Genomic DNA, 6,000 nt, shown 5'->3' with positions numbered 1-6,000 from the left:
AATGGAGCAGATGTGTTCTCCAAAATTCTACTCATTGGAGAATTCAGACCATCTGAAAATTTTGCCATTCCTAAATATTGAAATGGGTTGCTAGATGGCACAGTGGACAGAGTGTCAGGCCTAGAGTCAAAAAGTCTCATCTTCCTGACTTCAAATATAACCTCACTTAATTTGTTTGCTTCAGTTTCCCATCTGTAAAATGACCTAAAGAAGGAAATGGAAAATTATTCCAATATTTTTTGATAAAAAATCCCAAATGGTGTCAAGGAGAGTTGGACATGACTTTAATGACTGTACAACAATAAAACATTGAAAACTCCTTTAATAAGAAGGGCATAGTGTCCAGGAGTATGAAAGTGATCATTATGCTGTCCTATGATTGCCAGGATTTTTGGGTTCAGTTATGAGTGCCACATAGAAGATAAGTCAATGATGATGGAGAAGGCCTTTGACGTCATGCTTTGTGAGGCTGGTTGTCTAGGATCGGCTATAGAAAAGGATGGTCAGAAGAAAGTGTTAGAATACAGAAGGGGAATAGGAAGGATGTCCAAGCCATTGAGTCTGAGCGCTTCATTTCACAGATGAAAAAGAGAGAAATCTGTTAATCAGCTGCAAAGCTTACAGACCATATGGAACAACTGTTTCCTAAATAAAAAAGTGAGACATTTGTGGTGTTATATATTTTTTTTCCTGTTATTTATGTAAGGAAATGTCCTTAACTGTGGATATTTGTCAAATTCATACAATATTTAAAATAATGAAAAACACATTCCTGGAGATTCTTTGAGGTATAGTGCTAATATTATGACACTAATTTTGCAGATGAAAAATTTGTGGTCCAGTGATGCTAAGCAATTGGTTATTATGATTATTTCTTTTTGCTTTCTGCTTGGTTCTAGAGAGTAGGCATTTTGTTAAGAGGTGAATTTGGGGATTAATATCAGGAATAACTTCCTAAAAATCTGAGGTCTCCTAAAATGAAATGGTATTGCCGAAGAAACAGCGTGTTCCCTCTCACTGAAGGCCAAAGGCCAAATGGCTATTTGCTGGGAATATTAGAGAAGGGATTTCTGCCTAACAATAGACTAAATAAAATGATCTCTGGTCTTTTCAGGTCTGAGATTCCATGACTTTTCTAAGGTCACATGAAAATGACAGTAGTGGCCCTAAACACAGGCCCCAGAGTAATTTTTTCATGATATCACTCTCTGTATATAGTATAGCCATAAAATTAGAGCTTAACTTCTAAGAGAAAAGCTATGGGAGTGAAAAAGAGAAGAATATTAATCATGGTATCATTAAGGAAGAAAGACAGGGCTTGAGAACCCAAATGGGCCTGGGATATGAAACAGAGGGAGGGAGAGGAAAAAAGGGAAAGAAGAAGAGACAGAGCAGAAAAGAGTACAAGAGACTAAAGGAAGGATGCTGGGAGGGAAAAGGAAGGAAGAGTCAGGGAGGGGTAAAAGGAAAGAGAGAAAAGGAAAGAGATAACATTTTGAGGGGAGGATGAAATGGATTGCATTGGGCCCAGTATTCAAAACTCCTCACTATCTGCATCATAGCTACCACTCAAATCTTCATATTTCTCACTTTTTATTTGCTCTCCATTTCAGTCTGACAAGACTAGCAGTTTTCTGAAGAAGGCATTTCCACTCTCCCCATTGTCTGTACTTTTGCAATACTTTGTCCCAAGTCTGGAGTTTGCACTTCTGCCTCACACCTTGCACACCTCAGATAGTGCTGTCTACACAAGATATTCCTTACTTTAGTCAATAGTATTCTCCTTTTTTGGGTACATATTTTGTATTTCTCCATTCATGTGTATGTGACATCTTGCTGGTAAAATATAAGCACCTTAATTTGAAGGGCTGTTTTATCTCTATCTCCATGGGAACAGTATGGGGTCATAGAAAGAGAACTGTCCTGGAAAACAGGATGTTCTGCCTTAGTTCAAACCCCCCCCCCCCCCGGATATTTATAGGGTGAATGACTTTACTTCTCTAAGAGAAAATTTTTCCAGTCTCTAAGTCAACGGTCCTCAAACTTTTTAAATAGGGAGCCAGTCGCTCAGACTGTGGGAGGGCCAGACTATAGTAAAAGCAAAAACTCATACTCTGTCTCCGCCCCTCAGCCCATTTGCCATAACCCAGTGGGCCACATAAATGTCCTCAGTAGGCCGTATATGGTCCACGGGTCGTAGTTTGAGAACCCCTGCTCTAAGTTGTAGAAAAGATGTTAAGTTTCATTGGTAGATTGGGTTCCCTTACCTGGCAACTCCTTATACCAAGAAAATTACAAGAGAAGTTCTTGCCCCTATCCTATACTCATGGCTTAGTATATAGCATCTTGATTATAATTAAATATTTAAGCAATGTCAGTTGAATTGAACTTTCTTGACATGGGTTTCACTTCCCTGGTCCTCAGTTCTCTTCCTGGCCATAGAGTGAGTCTCCTACGCAATGGCTTCCCAGGTAATCAATAATCAAATAGTAGAAAACAGTTCTACATCATGCTTTCTAATTACATGTTGGTAATGATAGGATAGGAGTAAAAGGTCTTCTTTGAAATTCCAGCCACACTTCCACTTTTCCTCCCAAATATGGACCCAACAACTGTTCTGAATCAAGCCATGTGTCATCTGCACTAATGGGGAGGAATGCTGAGTTCAGGAGTAAGTAAGTAAACTCAATTAAGAGAGTCGTATCCTGGGCGAGGCTCAAAACTTAGTAAATTTTATTAGCTAAGCAGTGAGTTCTGTGTCAGAGTAATTACACCTTTTATCCACTGTGAGCTCTCTCTTAGCATCTTCAGGCAACTTAATTTCCCACTTTAGCTAATTTAGAAGTAAAACCACAGAGGTTTAGAAAGGTTAGTTCCCAAAGAACCGACCCATGAATGTTTGGCTCAGCTTCGGGCACTGGAAGTACATCGTGGAGAAAAAGGAATTCATTAAGCTCCAATTATAGAGTGATGGATCATTGATAGCATATATACAGTTTGCTGGGAAAAAATAATCTCCTCTGAAAATCCAAGGGGCATCTTCTCCCTTATTTGTTTATGAGCTTCCTCTTGAACAATAATAATAAACTCATAAGTTTGAATGTGGAGGAGGCTATAATTAGTTATTCTTTGAACTCTTTGGGGAACTGAGGAAACCACTGATTGTAACCCCTTCACAAACCCCTCAGAAGTTGCTCCATTTTATAAAAAACTTTTGATTTTATGGAGCACCCTGTTTATGTTTTTCTGATGCAGTTATCTTTGAAGTCTACCATGGGAAGCTGACCCTAAGGGGTAGGTAATTTTTTGAGCTCTGGAAAGATCATGAGACTCTTAGTTCTCTTAACTACTGTCTATAGAAGGGGGAGATGGAACTAGATAATTCCCAAAGTCCTTTCACGAGGATCTTGTGATTTTTTTTCTTTTTTATTAATTTTTATAATTATAACATTTTCTTTGACAGTACATATGCATAGGTAAATTTTTTTTTAGAACATTATCCCTTGTACTCCCTTCTGTTCCGAGTTTTTCCCCTCCTTCCCTCCACCCCCTCCCCTAGATGGCAGGCATTCCCATACATATTAAATATCTTATAGTATATCCTAGGTACAATATATATGTGCAAAACCGAATTTTGTTGTTGTGGCTGTTGCAAAGGAAGGATTGTATTCGGAAGGTAAAAATAATCTGGGAAGAGAAACAAAACAAAACAAAAGAACAATGCTCACAGTTTACACTTGTTTTCCAGTGTTCCTTTTCTGGATGTAGCTACCTCTGTCCATCATTGATCAATTGGAATTGGATTAGCTCTTCTCTATGTTGAAAATTTCCACTTCCATCAGAATACATCTTCATACAGTATCACTGTTGAAGTGTATAATGATCCCCTAGTTCTGCTCGTTTCACTCAGCATTAGTTGATAAGTCTCTCCAGGCCTCTCTGTATTCCTCCTGTTAGTCATTTCTTATAGAACAATAATATTCCATAATATTTATATACCATAATTTACCCAACCATTCTCCAATTTATGGACATCCATTCATTTTCCAGCTTCTAGCCACTACAAAAAGGGCTGCCACAAACATTTTGGCACATACAGGTCCCTTTCCTTTCTTTAGTATTTCTTTGGGATATAAGCCCAGTAGTAGCACTGCTGGATCAAAGGGTATGCACAGTTTGATAACTTTTTGGGCATAGTTCCAGATTGCTCTCCAGAATGGTTGGATTCTTTCACCAACTCCACCAACAATGTATCAGTGTCCCAGTTTTCCCACATCCCCTCCAACATTCATCGTTATTTGTTCCTGTCATCTTAGCCAATCTGACAGGTGTGTAATGATATCTGAGAGTTGTCTTAATTTGCATTTCTCTGATCAATAGTGATTTGGAACACTCTTTCACATGAGTGGAAATAGTTTTAATTTCATCATCTGAAAATTGTTCATATCCTTTGACCATTTATCAATTGGAAAATGGCTTGATTTCTTATAAATTAAAGTCAATTCTCTGTATATTTTGGAGATGAGGCTTTCATCAGAAGGATCTTGTGATTTTTTATCTAGAAAGACTTCAGAGCACAGCTCAGTGATGAAGGTCATATATGTCAACCAAAGGACATTTTAAGGTGGGTTCAGGAAGAATGATCACCAGTTTGCTTGAATGTTTTGCCAAGTATGAAGAACTTGTTAAATATTTATTGTCTTCCAAGTACCAATACAAGTATAAGAATGAAACAATCCATACTCCAAAGGATCTTATATTCTAAAAATAATATGTGAATTTAAATAAGTATGAATGTACGTATATATGAATGTGTTTGTCCCTGGTGTATGTGTTGTTTTTGAGTCTTTTGAATCATATCTGACTCTTTGTGACACAATTTGGGGGTTTTCTTGGCTAAGCTATTGGAGTGATTTGCCATTTCCTTCTCTAGCTCATTTACAGATGAGAAATTGAGGCAAAATTAAGTGATTTCAAGATCACACAGTTAGGAAGTATCTGAAGTCAGACTTGAACTCAGGAAAATTAGTCTTCTTGATTGCGGGCTCGGCACTCTATTCCCTGTGCTGCTCAGTGCCCCATGTGTATGTACACATAGCTAAATAACAACTATAATAAAAATAAATGTATATAGATAGAAAAGGGTTAAATACAAAGTAGTTTGCCAGGCAGGACACTACTAAGCAAAGGGATCAAAATAACTTAATTTAAAAACAGAATTTGTAATTTGAAAGAGGACTAGAGGGAGAAGGGGGGAGAGAGGAAAGAGAAATGAGGAGGGGGAGGTAAGGAGAGAGAGGAAGAAAGAGTGTAGAGAGAAAGAATACACGAACACACAGCCAGAGACACAGAGAGACAGAGACAGAAGAGCCCCTTCTACCTTGGGCAATACCAGTCTTCAAATCCCTCTGGCCCACAATTTAGGAATCATTTGAGGTTCCTCACTCTTGTTTAACTCTTAACTCACCCCAAATATTCAATCTGCTACCAAGTCCTCCAGATTTTGCATCTATAACATTCCTTGACTATATCTACCTCTCTCCTCTGACTCTGATTCAGGTATTCATCACGTTACAAATGAACAGTTACAATAATCATCTGGTGGTCATTCTGCTTCAATTGTTTTTCTATTCCAATTCCTTTTCCATTCAATCAGTCAAATGATTTTCCTAAAGGACAGGTTGAATTATGTTGCTTCCCTCCTCAATAAACTTCAGTGGCTCCCTATTGTCTCCAGAAGCAAATAGAAAATGCTCTATTTGGCGTTAAAAATCCCTCAAAACCTAGCCCCTTCCTAGTTTTTCAATCTTCTGATAGTTTAGTTTTGGTCAGTAAGTTTGATACATACAGTTTGAAATGTCCAAAAAAAAAAAAGCATTTGGTAATACAGAACTGAGACTCAAAAGACAGACTGTGACTGGAGAGACAGCTTTGTGAGCAATTGATGAAGTCATAAAGAGAGACAGTACAGAAAGAGAAGAGGCTCCAAGGGCGGGTCAT

The 6,000-nt window shown here is 38.0% G+C and overlaps 1 long non-coding RNA gene across 1 annotated transcript in view; it reads right to left on the bottom strand.

Moving 5' to 3' along the window:
- Nucleotides 1–382: 382 nt before the first annotated feature.
- The window catches only part of LOC141545107 (uncharacterized), a 74,305-nt gene continuing 68,687 nt past the window's right edge, over nucleotides 383–6,000 (bottom strand). Inside the window, exon 4 of the long non-coding RNA XR_012482888.1 lies at nucleotides 383–487. This is a non-coding gene — a long non-coding RNA (uncharacterized LOC141545107). The remainder of the gene's footprint in view (nucleotides 488–6,000) is intronic.

The sequence above is a fragment of the Sminthopsis crassicaudata genome, chromosome 5 (genome assembly GCF_048593235.1).
Source record: "Sminthopsis crassicaudata isolate SCR6 chromosome 5, ASM4859323v1, whole genome shotgun sequence".
NCBI lineage: Eukaryota > Metazoa > Chordata > Mammalia > Dasyuromorphia > Dasyuridae > Sminthopsis > Sminthopsis crassicaudata.
The sequence above is the reverse complement of the archived record's forward strand: the minus strand, read 5'-3'. Positions and strand labels throughout refer to the sequence as shown.